The sequence below is a fragment of the Pelmatolapia mariae genome, linkage group LG3_W (assembly GCF_036321145.2).
Source record: "Pelmatolapia mariae isolate MD_Pm_ZW linkage group LG3_W, Pm_UMD_F_2, whole genome shotgun sequence".
In the NCBI taxonomy this organism is placed as follows: domain Eukaryota; kingdom Metazoa; phylum Chordata; class Actinopteri; order Cichliformes; family Cichlidae; genus Pelmatolapia; species Pelmatolapia mariae.
The window spans coordinates 76739282-76753797 of NC_086229.1; positions in this window are offsets into that span (position 1 = coordinate 76739282).

Here is a 14516-nt window from a genome sequence, read left to right on the forward strand (position 1 = left end):
TGGGCAGCGGATCTACTCGTCTGACTTCTGAGCACCGTCTCATCCCAGTCCTTTTTTCTCTGTCCTTTGAATCTGACGAATCATTAGCAGTTGTGTGCGAGCAGCGAGGAACAAGCAGTTAAAAGACAAACTGTGGTTCTGCAACACTACCGCCCTTCCCATTTAAAGGTGGCATCAAAATGTGTTTGCTCTACTATCAGGCTCCAAGCATAAACTGGCGATGGAAAACTGAGTCCATTTAAGTCCTATGAAGCCCTCAGTCTTCCTCAGTAGGTGGCATCCACTGCATTGATGTTGCTGTCCAGCTGGTGTCTGAAAGAAAGCCGGGCCTTGGTGGAGAAATAGATCTGGGAACCCCGATTGATGCTTCCTGTTCCTTCGCTGTCACTGCCCCAGGATGTTGTAGAGGACAGACGTGGCTTCATCTCCTCCACAGGCACTGTATGGGTGGCAGATAGAGAGTCAAGCGGTTTGTTCTGCATTTGATTTTCTCATACAGTTGGAATATACAGTAGGTGGTGCTCACCTGGAGGGGGCGGGCACTGCCTGCTCTTGCAGCGCTCTTTGCAGCGTCTGTAGAAGGGAAAGCACTGTAACATCTTCACACCCATGACAGAGATGCCTGAGGAGAGAAAGAAGTGAAGAAAGACATAAATATAAGTGAGCTGATTGGAAAGTACGCAAGTCTTCCACGAGCTTTCTCTCAAATATGAAGTAAGCCGAGTTAAACCATCGTGACAACACTTCTTCCACAGCTCGCACTTAAGCCGCCTCATCACAGCCACAGCAGCTCTGCTGACAGTTCATCGTCTCCTCACCAGGTCACCGTTTAATGGAATTATGATGCTGCGCTTCACCAGCGCGACCGCTTAATGTAAGCTGACAGTATCACCGAATGGCACGGCGGCCCAGCAACCAACCACTCAGTCAGTATTTACCACTCCATCACCACCACCCTGCACGCCGTCTAATCCTGGAACAGGACGTCAGTGCACTACAGCAGCCAGGGTGAATGATAAGCTCTCTTTTGACAAGCAAACACATTTTACACAGAGGTCGTCTGATGTAGGCACGTCACAGCTGACGGGCTCATATCTCATATCAGCAAAAACTTCTGTTTCTCAAATTTACCTCTAAATCTGTTGTTTTAACTGATATTGAAGAGCAAAAATCTAACTTTTTTTTTTTTTTTTTAAACAGCTGCTCAACCTCGACCTATCTGCAGAGCTCGACCCAGACATGTCTGTCAAATTCATGATTTCCCTGCGGACTGTCCGCCTATCTGCAGCGGGGAGATAAAGGGTCACACAGAGCTGTAGCTGCTTAGAAAGAAAAAAGGTATTTATTTTAGGCTAATCAGGTTAAGAAATAGGTCAGGTGAAATAGAGCAGAGGGAGCTGATGGACGTTGACAGTTTCTATTGTAGCTGTGCAGAGAAGTGCAAGTGCTCATTCCTCACATGCCAGTCTAATAAATGTTCACATTTAACTGTTACCAGACAAAGTGGAAACTGAGGAGATATTTACTGCACTTTCAGATAAAATACATAAAAGAATAATACCATCTAACCACTTAGCAAGATTTCCTATCAGTAATGATTACAGTAATTCTTTTGAGGTACAATTGAAGGGCAACAGTGAAGTATGGAATGAATAACTGGCATCTGCACTGGTGGATGTTTTACTTCCCTCTGGGATCTTTACAAATTGACAAAAGCAGAAGAAGGGAAAATTGATGCTTAAGGGTTGCACAACTGCAAATATTTGCACACAAAAAAAAAACCACAAAGTGAAGCAAAAAGGATGCAAGATGTGACACAAAGCAGGCACAATTTTCTCCGGGTGTGATGTCTTTGTAGGATCGATGATGGATGGACAGGGAGCTTCAGACTGTCAAGTGTCCAGAGACCTGCAGTATAATTGTTTTGTCACGGTTGGCTAAAGATGAAAAGCTGAATTTATTGATATAATTTTTTAAATGCTGAGCTTTTTTTTTCTTTCTTTTTTTTTACATTAAATATAGTTATATATGATATCTCTTATATGATGTACACCTTTTTAAACAGTCATGCAGGGCTTAAAGTGTACATTGACATCATCATTATGACATGCGTGCCCACCCCCAGCAGTAGTCCACCATTCGTTTAAAGGGATACAGTAATAATCAGCTCCTTATTTGCATTCTTGGACTACATTAAAGTAGCTTTGCATCATTCATTGCTCAAAAACATCCCAGTTCAACCACTGTCTAAATCAGGCTGTTTTACCTCCTCTGCCTTTTGAGCTAATAGTCTTCTGATTGGCTGCCCCTCAGGAAAGAAAGTGTGTGGCTGAGTTGACCATATTAGGCTCACCGTCCATCACTAATATCATGCAGAGCCAGAAATATAAAACACTCTGTCTGGACCTGTGTGTTTACATCAGTGTGAAGCCTGAGTAGATTTGAGCATCTACCACTATAACAGTTGCCTTTATGTATATAACACAAACTAAGAAAACATAAAAACATCATCATTAAAGTCCCCCACAAAAAAAAGAGTCAGCAGTGTCATAAGCTGGAATTCTTTTAAGGGGGGGGGGCGGTTTATTGGAATTAACCCTTCAGCCAGTTACTCACAATATTTATGATCAGAGCAGGTTTGATCCTAATCCTCCCACCTCTGTCTGGAGTAAACCTCATCACTCTGATGGGGAAACCCCTTTTAGTTTGATAATTCACTGAGCCTCACTGTTTATTCATCCCAGAGGCACGTTTAGATATCTGATCGCAAACTGTAAACTGTGATTGCAACATAAAGAAAGGCAATCCTGGGTAAATATACAACCCCCCCAAAACCCCCGCCCCGACAACTATTTACTGCTGACTGGTCGTGCTGCCTGACTCAGTGAGGCAGACGTGACAGCTCGCACATACGCACGGTCTCAGAGCTGCTACACCCCGTCACAGACAAGCCAGTGGGGGAGGTATGTGTCCACTAAGTGTGAAACTCTGACTCTAATTTCACAGCCACCCTGTTTCTTGAGAAATTCTCACAGTACGAGCGTTTTTTCCTCCTCTATTTCCAACCATCCGATACTCCTCCCGTCTGCATTTCAGTCAGGTGTGGCTCTGAAACCTTATGCCATCTACACGCACAGTGACTCCATTATGTTTAGGTCAATTTAGAGGTTCTGGGAACTCACAGTATAGCAAGGGAACAGGGACAGTACAGAGTGTGAGCCAGTTTCATACACACACACACAAACGCACACACAATATGAAGGGCTGGTCAGTAGTGAGGAATTTTGGGCACAGATCTTGGTTGGCTGTGGGGGTCTGGCAGCACACAGTAGGCCTGGGAGCATGAAGAAGAAAAACAACCTCAGATGGCACACACAGACACACACACAAAGAAGGGAGGGGGCAAGAGGAAAAGCACTTAAGGCAAAGGACAAAACAAAGAAGGCTGAGGATGGGATGAGAAAGAGCAGAAAAGGAAGACGATTAAGAAAAACATCATCATAAGTGATTTTAAAAAAAGGCTTACAGTCACAAAATGAGGATAGGAGTGATGAGGAAAAGTGGGAAAAGGGTTTGTCACTGTTAGGATCCCATGCCTCTTTGTCACACCGGAGAGTTCAGCCTGCAGGCAGCTTATGTGGGCAACATGCCGCTCCTGAATAATACAGTTTTACTTGTTCAATTAGCGGTGCTTTGCTGGTGAAGCTGAAGGTTGTGCAATCCCTCCGAGAAACATTAGTGAGCGGCTTCTGGCTCACGATCTATCCCAGTATTGTGTCACATCATTTAAAGCACATGTCTGTGCATGTGTGAGTGAGTGTGTGTCGTTGACGAAACCTAACAGAATAATTATGAAACTTAAGCTAAATTAAATCTGATCCGTTCATATATTTTGTACCCTCCACAAATGCCACTGATCCTCTCTGTCTGCACATATTCATGCAGGAACATGATAACGATCTTCCCACACTTCCACTCAGCTGGGACTGGGACTGACCTTTTCCAGTCAGTCTCAGGAGTTTTATTTAAAAAAAATAAAAATAAAAGTTAAAAAGGCCAGTCTGCCTGCCACAAAGCTCCAAACAGACTTTCCAGACTGGATGACGCACACACTCTGTGCATGTCTACCTGCAGAAGTCTCTGTGTGCATTAGTAGCAGCATGCAGTCAACTTTTATTCATATTCATCAGAGATGGAGGATAAAACAGCTTTTAGAACGTTTTCCCTTGAACATTCAAAGAAAAGACGGATCAGGCAGTGATAGCCCCGCTCATTTTAAACCTCTACTTCTCTCTGTATTCACGAGACAAGTTGTTTTTAACTCCACAGATATCTGTCAGCTATTCAGTTGCTCATAAATCAAACAAAGGAATGTAAAGATGCTCAAATTAATCTCATCCAGATGGATTTGAGCATGGGTGTTACCACTACAGAATATCAATTTGTGAAATTTCTTCCATACTAGATATTCCACAATTAAAAACGTATGTTGTATTTTTGCAAAGTGGAAGTATTTTAGAGCCACAGCAACTCAGCCAGGGAGTGTCAAAGCACGTAAAGTTACAAAGTGAGGTCAACAAACTTCCAAAACTTCCTCTGGCATTAACATCAGCGCTAAACTATCAGCTGGGAGCTTCATGGGTTTCTATGCCCGAGCGGATCCTGTTGTAAAGTGCAGTGGGCCTAGTACTCTATCTAAATGTCATATTTGAACTAATTCTTAAAGACTGCAAAATATATTTTTCATAAAATTAACTTACATGATTACACCAAATAGATGGAAAATCTCATGTCACATCAACATGCTAGCCAGCTAATAACGCAACATGTTTTATTTCAGTGTCTAGATGAGACACCGATGCTACACCTTTACGAAACAAGTCCTCTTTTTGATGTAACATTTATGTAACTGTTGAACTATATTTCAAATAAGAGTTTTTTTCTTACAAAAAAAAAGAAATCTTTGATGATTTTTTTTTAAATTTGTTCTAACATGTTTTATGGTTGTTTGTTTTTGCCACTACAAGAAATAAATAAATAAATAAATAAATAAAATAGCCAAAAGGTTGGATTTTTATCTCAAATTTTTTGACTTAGTAACTCAAACTTCTGAGAAAATAACAAAAAGAATTAAAGAAAATAACTTGAAACTCTAAGTTAAATTGAAATGTGTAACAAATCGAGTGTTGTAAACAATCTTCCACTTACATGCTAGTACTTGTACAATGAGAAACGTCTTTTCATTACTGGTTTATGTTTTTTATGAATCATAAACAACTTTCACAACACTTAACGCTTTCTCATGCCTGAACTTGTTATTTAAAGAAGTTCCCTAACCGGATTGTTAAATCTCCTTGTGCCTATGCTACAGGTACAGAGTGTGTGAGGTGGAGTCCTGTGCGCGCGTACAGGTGGAAGTTTGAATGAAATGCTCGGACTACGCCAGACGGGCTAATCTGAGCTTTCATCTGGAGCACTGTGCGCATCACTCGTGTCTCTGTCTCCTTGAACAACTTTAAGCTGCGCGAAAGGGGCGGTGGCGTTTCCTCCTTGTCTAGGCTATTGAAATGTGTTAAAGTTGGCAGCATGAGGTTAAACATGCTTATAAATCGCATTGGACCATATCTTGCTGCTAATTAACGCAGACGAAAGATGAGAAGAATAATCGGTGACTTATTCACGCGTAAATAATCGAGTGTGACAGGCTGTTGTCAGTAACAGCGTCTTCCATGCGTTGCCAGACAGTGTCATAATCAGGCACCCTCCCACAAACACACACCTCCTCTTCTCACACTTAAGCTGTTTGATAAGAGAAGATCACATACGAGGTTATCTATTTATTCGAACTATAAATCATGTCCTACGTGAAGCTTTAACAGAACATTAAAAAAAACCCCGAGGTGCACTCAAGCAAGTTTTTACAATACAAATTGATACAACCTTTCAGTCATGGTTGAATTGAGCGGTTAGTTTGGTTACTTACCCGATGAAATACTGGATACTGCTGATTTTCTTCTCGCTGTCTATCCGTCTATTCACTCTTTATCTGCGTCCCCTCATTAAAATGTGCTTCACTCTGTGTCCTTGCTGCGCTGCCTCGTCCTGCACGTCCTGAGATCTGCGTCCTTATTGGCACCGTGGAGAGGTTTCAGTGGCGCGCAGTCGCCGCACTTTAAATAGCTAATCCCCGGAGCATGCTGAATGGACACGCCTGCTTTCTCTCACCCTCCCTCCTTTCTCTGCGTTCCTCCTGTACACTCTCCCTCCCGGCTAACCCCTCCTTAATGCACGTACTGTAGGCTTTTGCAGTGCTTCCTGCGTATTTCGCTTTGTTGTGCCTCCATCTGCACGTGTTGATGTGGATAAAGCATAAATAGCCGTTTGTGTAGGAAAAACGAAATAACAGGTGCAAAATGACAAGTGAGTTAAGATGATTTTGACTCTCTCAAACTATGATCATGATGTGATCCTTGATATCGTTTGACATCCGGGAGTCAGGTTTTTCTATTTATTCTACTACTGATCCATAGAGAGAGCATCACCCCTTGTACAGTTTTTGCTGTTTAATGTTCTTTTCTTCCTTTATTTATATTTTGTACGGTTATATTTTGTTTCCGTACCATCACCATACTGTAGCCAACCCATGTTGTTGCACAAAATGACATTTCCTTTAATATTAGGTCTATGTAAACAAGGCATGTACCTGAGATTAGTGGTTCTCTGATTGGGGCTGGGGATCCTAAAAGTCCTGGACTGTTAGTTGACTTCTGTGCATATTTACATTGCCAACAAATGATGTTGATCGCTTGCACCAGCGTTATCTTTGAAAAACTAAAATTTCCAAAAGATAGTGAGAAATCACTTATGTTGGGGTCCTTGTGTAAGGGGTACCTGGCTCCAGAAGGCTTAAGAATCATTGCGAACCATCAAAAAAATTTAAATTCACCTTTAGTCACACTTAGTTTCCTACTCAAGATGAAACTGATTATTTATGCCAAAACAAAACGTCAGCTTCAGCTTCAGAACACATCTTGCTATTGGCTCATTTTTCACACGCCTACAGTCACTTTTTCTTTCTGTACCTTCAGTGCACAGAGTATATAATCTATAATCTAATGGCAGGAATCACGTCTCTTTTTTCATGCCCCCAAAACATTCACAATATATATTGTTAAGGTCTTCCCGAGTGTCTGCACAGTAATAAAGACGGTGGATTTTGCCCTTTAGGTACAGGTAAATAGTGATTTCAGGGAATAAAGGCTTGGCCAGATGTTTATACCTCGTCACCAGTCCAAATGAGTCACGTGGAGTCAGTTGCAGCCAGCTCAGATTTGGTTGCATACATTTAAAGACTGTGCCAGCACAAAGCAGCTAAGATCCGCCCCATGTTAAAAATGATTTTTATATAACTTTGCAAACAGTTTTGTTGTCACTCCTGAACAAGAATGACCAGCTGTATATCAGGTAGGAACAAATGGACAACGCGAATCTCGCTACATGCTTTTTTTCCTGGCTTCTATTTAAAGCTTATCAAAGGCAGTGCTCTGGTTGCAGTGATTTGATCTGGTGGAAATTTACCCAGATGAGTTCTTAGAGTGAGTCTGAGCCCGCTGCCCAGAAATCACCCAGGAAGTAGTTAGTGAAACGAGAGGCATGCTTTCTAAAACTTGTTCTTCCACTGTGAATGAGGAATTACACATAATTCAGCTTTGTTCAGTACAATGCCTTTATAGTTCATTAGAGGACTATAAATTACATTGTTTTTTACTGGAAATCACGCAGTTATTTTGAAGAGCATTTCTATTTTCATATAAACCTTTAGGGTTTATAAAACCAGTCACCTTAATGGGACTTCAACCTTAACATCATCTGCTACATTGAGCTCAAAGCACCAGAGGTTTCTAATGGTTAAGTGGGTGACATTTGCTGATTGATTCTGAGTATCTGATTGTTTTCAACACTTTCCGATTATCTTCTTACTTTTATTTTAGAGCACTGTTTGTCAAAACAGCTCTTAAAGACAAAAACCTGGAATGGATTGGAGACTTAAATGAGCCAAATCTGTATTTTGGACTGACAGTGAAGCTGCTCTTTAACAGTCTGTCTCCATGAGTTAAAGTCCGCGTTGTGGTCTTAATGGCAGCTCTGAAATCGGTGTCGTTTGTGAGGTACTCATACAGTACGTGCAAATGCACACTCACGCTTACAGATTTACACCTGTGGATGTGGGTGAAGGACAGACGTGCCTCAGTGGGACATTCTCTCTAATTTTAAATCTGCTCTGTGAATGATTAACAGCAGGTCAGCAGACCAGAACTATCATGTTAAATCAGACATGCTTAAACAGATGTATCAATCAGGCAAGTATTTGCTCTGATTTGTTGTTCTTAGTGGAGTTAATGACATTTTAATAGCTTAAAAACTCCATTTTCTTTTTTTGTTCAGCAGATTCTAAACTTGCACCGAAGTGATCCCTCTGCAATGTCACCTCTGTGCATTCACACACTCTTTCCTATCCTTGTAAGGTGACAAGTGTCCCTGCCAGTCTGCTGGTGGCCTGAATATGATTATGAGGCAACAGCGTGTCGCTTCCTGTGAGTCCACAAGCAGCTTCAGATGTCAGGAGCTAAACCACACCCACTGTCCCACTGGCCTCAAGTACATTTATGATATCAGGCACTGTCAGCTGGGAGGGGGGTTACCTGAGGAGCAAGGCGAAGCACTGTCGTACTATTGACACAACCAGTGGCTGAAAGGAGGACGTGAATGGAAAGGGCGAAGACAGAAGTGTGCGTAAAAGCCTTCTAATCAGCAAAGGGGAAAGTCCTCACGCTGCAGAGATGCATCCTGTTGTGCAGGCGTCTATGGAAAACAGCACTTCAGCTCTCTTGATGCGCAACATTTTTCCTGGGCTAAATGGGTCATTTCAAGTGTTACTGTATACAACAGGATGTTGATTTTGTAAATGAGAATCTCCTTAGAGTCAAAAAGAAGGATAAATAAGATTATGCCTCACCGTGTGACTGACAAGAAGCTTATTCACAGAAAGAAGTCTCTTTGGTCAATCTAATTTTGCACCCCTGGTGTCTATAAAGCTGTTGTTACTGGAAAACAGTGAGTGTCATTCAATATTTCCTCCAGTTGAGTGAAAATATAAGAAAAACATTCATGCTTGCTTGAATTATACAGTTATGTCCTGATCTTTTTAATCCCTTTTTTTGCCCCAGTGTGTAAAGTCGTGTGAAGACCAAAGTTTTCACATGAATCAATGCAGTTCGGTGAAAAACTAAGTCCATCCTTACTGCTTCCAAAGGAATCAAGACGGTACTTGTGAGCTAGGTGTTGCTATTTATCATCAGGAAGTTTGACTATCTCCATAAAAGCTAAAGTTTGGACAGTTTTCAGTTAGCACAATCTTCCCAAAACTGGAAGTCCCAGCAATTATACCCCAAGGTCAGAGCATGCAGTCCTATGAGAAACTGCAAAAGGACTCTACAGCCCTCAGTTAGCATGTTACATGTTTGTGACAGTGCAATTAGAAAAATACTGAACAACGATGCTTTGTTTGGATACGCTGTCAGAAGAAAACGTCTTCTCTCTTTGTCTGTGAAGCTTTTCAGTCATTCAGGTCATCGTAGTCTAAGGAGCTTGGAAAGAAAGGCGTATGGACTTCTTTAAGTTTCTTGGAGATGTTTCACCTCTTCTCTCTAAAGAAAAACATGGCCGCACAGATTGGGTTTGCAAAGTTAATTCTGAACAAATCACCAGACTGCTGCAGCAATGTCCTTTGGACAGATGGGACCAAAGTGGAGATGATGCACAGCACCATGTTTGGTAAAATCCGAACAGAGGATACCAACTGTGAAGCATGGTGCTGGAGGGGTGAGCATTTGGACTTGATTTTCAGCCACAGGGCTCGGGCAGCTTGCAGTCATTGAGTCGACACTAGAGTCAAACGTGAGGTCGACAGCTAAGGCTTGACCTAAATTGGCTCATGCAACAGGTGAATGATCACAAAGACAACAGAACAGAATGACTGAAAAAGAAAAGAATCGAGGTGCTGCAAGGACATAGTCAAAGTCCAGACTCAAATGCTGCGGTGGGACCTTAAGAGAGCTGTGCATGTATAAATGCTTGATAAGCTCAGTGAACTGAAGCAATGCTGCAAAGAAAAGTGGGCCATTTTCTGTGATAAAGTGACACAGAAAATGATTATTGCAAGTTATGGCTGCTAAAGGTGGTTCAAGCGAAACTACTGAGTCGTATGGTGTACTTAGTTTTTTACAGAACTGCATAGTTTGCAGAGTTTTTCACATAATTGTGCATGACTGGATAAGTATTTAATTTAAAAGGCTTAGAGAGCGTTGTCTTGTCTCAAAGGTACAGCTCAAAGTATCAAATGGAAAAAGGAAAAACTTTAAAATACATGCACATATTTTTTTAATTCCATGATTATAATAGAAGGATCGATAACTATGTCATTAGTCACTGCAATCTATGGACAAGCGCTGCAAATTACCTATAAATGTACTTATACGTCGGTTACTCTTGACCCTCATGCAGAAAAGCCTCACTTCAGGTTGTGTTGTTGATTTGTATTACCCTACTTCTCCTTCTATTATGCTGTTAGAGGAGGTCATGGAGCAGAGAATGGAGGTTTAATAGAGTTGTTGGAGGAGGAGGACAGGCTGTGTGTGTCAGTGTGTGTATAATGAGCGTCTAGGATAATGTCTTTCTGCAGACAAATCCAGGGCAGATAAGATGTGCAAAGCCACTGTGTTTGTTTTCATCACTGATTGTTGTGAGAATTTTGAACACTAACTAAAATGCTGTCATCGCAGGTCTAAACCAGTCTAGTCTTCTTTGAATATTTTCTGCTCCCCTCCCCTTACCCCTCACCCCCTCTTGTTGTCCCCTCCCTCAGACTCACACACACCCACAGTTTAATTTTCTAGTATTTTGGTGTGTGTGTCTGCGGAACCGGTGCTGACTGGCTGAGGTCGCTCGCGGCTGGTTCCTGCCCCCCACCCTCCTCCTATATGCCTGTCCTCTCTGTGGTCTGTACATTGAGTTATTTATCTCCTGCTGTTGTTTCTACGTAAACAAGACGTACACATATTTCACATAGTGAGCTCATTCACGTCGTAAAGGAGGCGTATCCTGCACAGCATGCAAATGAGTAGATAATTCTCCTGCAGCAAATAGCCCATCACAGGGCAAAGAGCACCACGCTGTCTTCTTCAGCCTGTTAGAGAGCGTGAACTTTGACATTAAATAGGTTTAAAAGGTCAGAAAACTGATGATTCCCTGTTAAATATGATTACAAAAGCAAAGGAAGATAGAAAAAAGAAAGCTCAGATTAAACAAAAAAAAATGGGGGCTATTTGGGAAATTGCAGAACAGATAGGGAGGTTCCTCCCAGGGCTGTATGTTCTAGATAAGGGAATTGTTTTATTCCCAGTTTGCCATAAAAACAAAACACATTAAAAGTCAGCTAACATTTACTGCTCCAAACATGTTCCTGGAACTTTCCTTTTTCCTTTTCAACTGGTTTATTTTGATTTTGTACTTTAGCCCATAAGAACCCACGCCCCTTTACACATTGAGAAAAGTTCCTGTTAAAGTTTCAACACTGACTCTCCCATAGTTTTCCTGGCAGTAAAAATGGGTTTGGGCTCTCATGGGTTAGATTCAACACAGATCACAGTTGTTATGTCGTGATCCACGCTCAGTCGTCCAGGCAGTGAAATGCTGGAAGCATTTGTTCAGTCTGGAAGGCTGACAAAACTTTTCTCCCACTGAAAACAAAACGTCCAGTTGAACAGAACCAACTTTATGGGATCACAATTGTTAATTAATTCTGTAGAGCATTTATAATAGATGTGATGAGAGCATACTAAACTGCACCAAATGGGATGAACGGCAACTGAAATGATTTGATGGGTTTTCCAGGCTGATTATTTATCAGCCGACACATTTCATTAACTAAATGAATTGCAGACACTTCATCGAACGGGTCAGTAATGATTTAACACTGTCCCAGCAGTGATGAAGAAATCCAGGAATCAGTGTTCTCACAGCATGCAATAGCATTAAAAAATCTCACTATCTGCTCTCTCTCAAGCCACATGTTACTTATATTTCGTTAGGAAAATGAGAAATAGGTGCAATGATTTATTGAAACAAGAGCAAACAGACATGGGAACACAGTAAATAAGGCAAAACTGAGTTTGTACAATTATAATGAGTTTAAAAGTCAGAGATCACCTTTATTCTCCAACACAGTCTGAACTCAGAGCCAAACATTCGTGTCATTAAGTGTGCCTATGCAATAGCACACTTATTTTTTTATGTAATCTTCAGGAATAGTTCTCCAGGCTTCTTTAAAGACATTCAAATGTTCCCGATTTTTAAGGCTTGCAGTTGCTGTGCATCTGCTGCAGAGCATTTTGAGGCCTACCTCTTCTTCTTTTGTCTTTCACTTCCTTCCTTTTTAGGGTTAAAGCGAACACCATGCAGAGATATGCCAATATTCAGCTAATAACTCTCTGAGAATCACCTCGATGGTGAAAGAAATCCTACTTTATGTCTGTCAAACTGTGTTATCTTTGGTATTTTTCATTGTATTGTGTGTAGACACATGAGTTAAGTGCTTTTTGACTCAAAAGTTAATGTTAAGTGGTTCAAACAAACAAACAAACATTCCTCTGAAAATGGTCTGGTTCAAGGACTGGACTGAAAATGAGTGAAAAAGTAGCCAAAGGAAATCTGTGACAGTCCTTCAGAAACCTGGAGATGTATTGCTCAAGAGCACGTTAAGAATTACAAGAAAGTCTGGCTCCTGGGAAGAAAATATAAAGAAATGAGGGGGCGACTCAACACTTTTGAACTTCACTGTATATTTTCATAAAGCAAAAATGGGATATGTTGAGTGATTAGAGATTTATGAGTCACAGGTAGATTGAAAACAATAATCTGGCACTGAAAGTGTTAATACCACAGCTCCTCCATGCAGAGTGGAGCACAGACTATCAGGTTTGCATTGAAGCAATGGTGCAAACACGCAAAGTGACACTGTGTCTTGTTGCTAATGCACATTATCACATCTCATAATAACACACTTCCCACTAACACGGGTGTCAGCATCTGCAGACACTTTGAAACTAACATGACTCAGGCAAAAAGTCTTCGTGTCTGGATACCTGACGAGTGAGTTTTTATTGTGATTGTTCTTGACAAAGTGAGTTTGCTCTGATTAATAAACAGTTCAAAGTTGGATTTTAAGATCTGTTGATTTTGGAGATGCTGAGCGAGCCGCTGAATGTGCCTCACTGTCTGCTTTGTGGCTCTGCTTCTGCTATTAGTGGTTGCCATAATGACTGGGTGGTGGACAGCGCTGAGTTATCAGGTACGTGCGTCTGAGCTGAAATTTGTGTTTGGCCAGTGGCTGCAGGATGAGTGCTACTTTCAGATTAGGCCGCGGTGTGTGGGTGTGTTGAAGAGCTCTCCACCAAGAAACAAGCGGGAGAAGCAGCAGAGAAGAGTACACAGCTGCACAAACAGCAGGTTAATTCAATGTTTCTGGGAACGGCCAGATCTGCTTCGATGTCCCGTTTCCCTCCTGGCTCAAGCTGAGGCGAACAAAACAAAAGAATTTTATGCTCAAATGACCAGCCTGCCTCTTTTCCCCTCAGAGATGTGTGCACGTACGCCATTAAATGGATCTTTCTTTGCTTCTCTGGATTCTTTCACTGAGGCTCCGATTTGCATGAAAACTGGCAGAGAGCAGGGGCCCCTTCCTCTCTTCTCCCCTTCCCCTCATTCTTTTATCCCAAAATCGGTCACACTTTGTGCGCTGACATTATGCAAGAGAGCAGCACAGCACCGGACACTCAGTCGGCTAAGATTTGGCTCACAGCGTTGGCCAGATCAACGTAACTCCTCCTCCGTGTCCTGGGGGTTTGTGAAGACAAAAACACGTTGAGAATAATTTTGTGCTTGAGTTTTGCAACAAAGGAGCAGAGTCATGATTCAATCTGTGGCACACATGGACCTAAATCTCCCCAGAGATGGAACTAAGAAAAGAGACATCATTAATGAGGAAATCAGGCCACTGAAGCAGTTTAAATTCATTTATCTCTGCTGCCAAAGGGGCTCAGCCTACCTTACAGATACAGCTTTGGGTTATTTGGCATGTCCTAAGAGAGCGTGTCTATATTTACCTGGGTGCAGTCTCACAACAGGCTTTTACCTTGAAAGTTAGGTAACAATTACCACGAAGCTGCTCCAGGCAGCAAAAGATTACGAGCTTAACCTGCACCTACACTAACTGGCACTCCTTCCGCAGACTGTGTACATCTGCAGTGCTCCCAGTGTCCACAGGGGGCGTTCTGACCTTTGGCCTTGTGTCTAATCAAAATAATCTTGTTACAGCTGGCTCTCTCACTACACAGAAACAGGATGAGTAATTTACAGAGTTGCTAACTTTGATGTGTTCAAGTTCTTCTGGATAATCA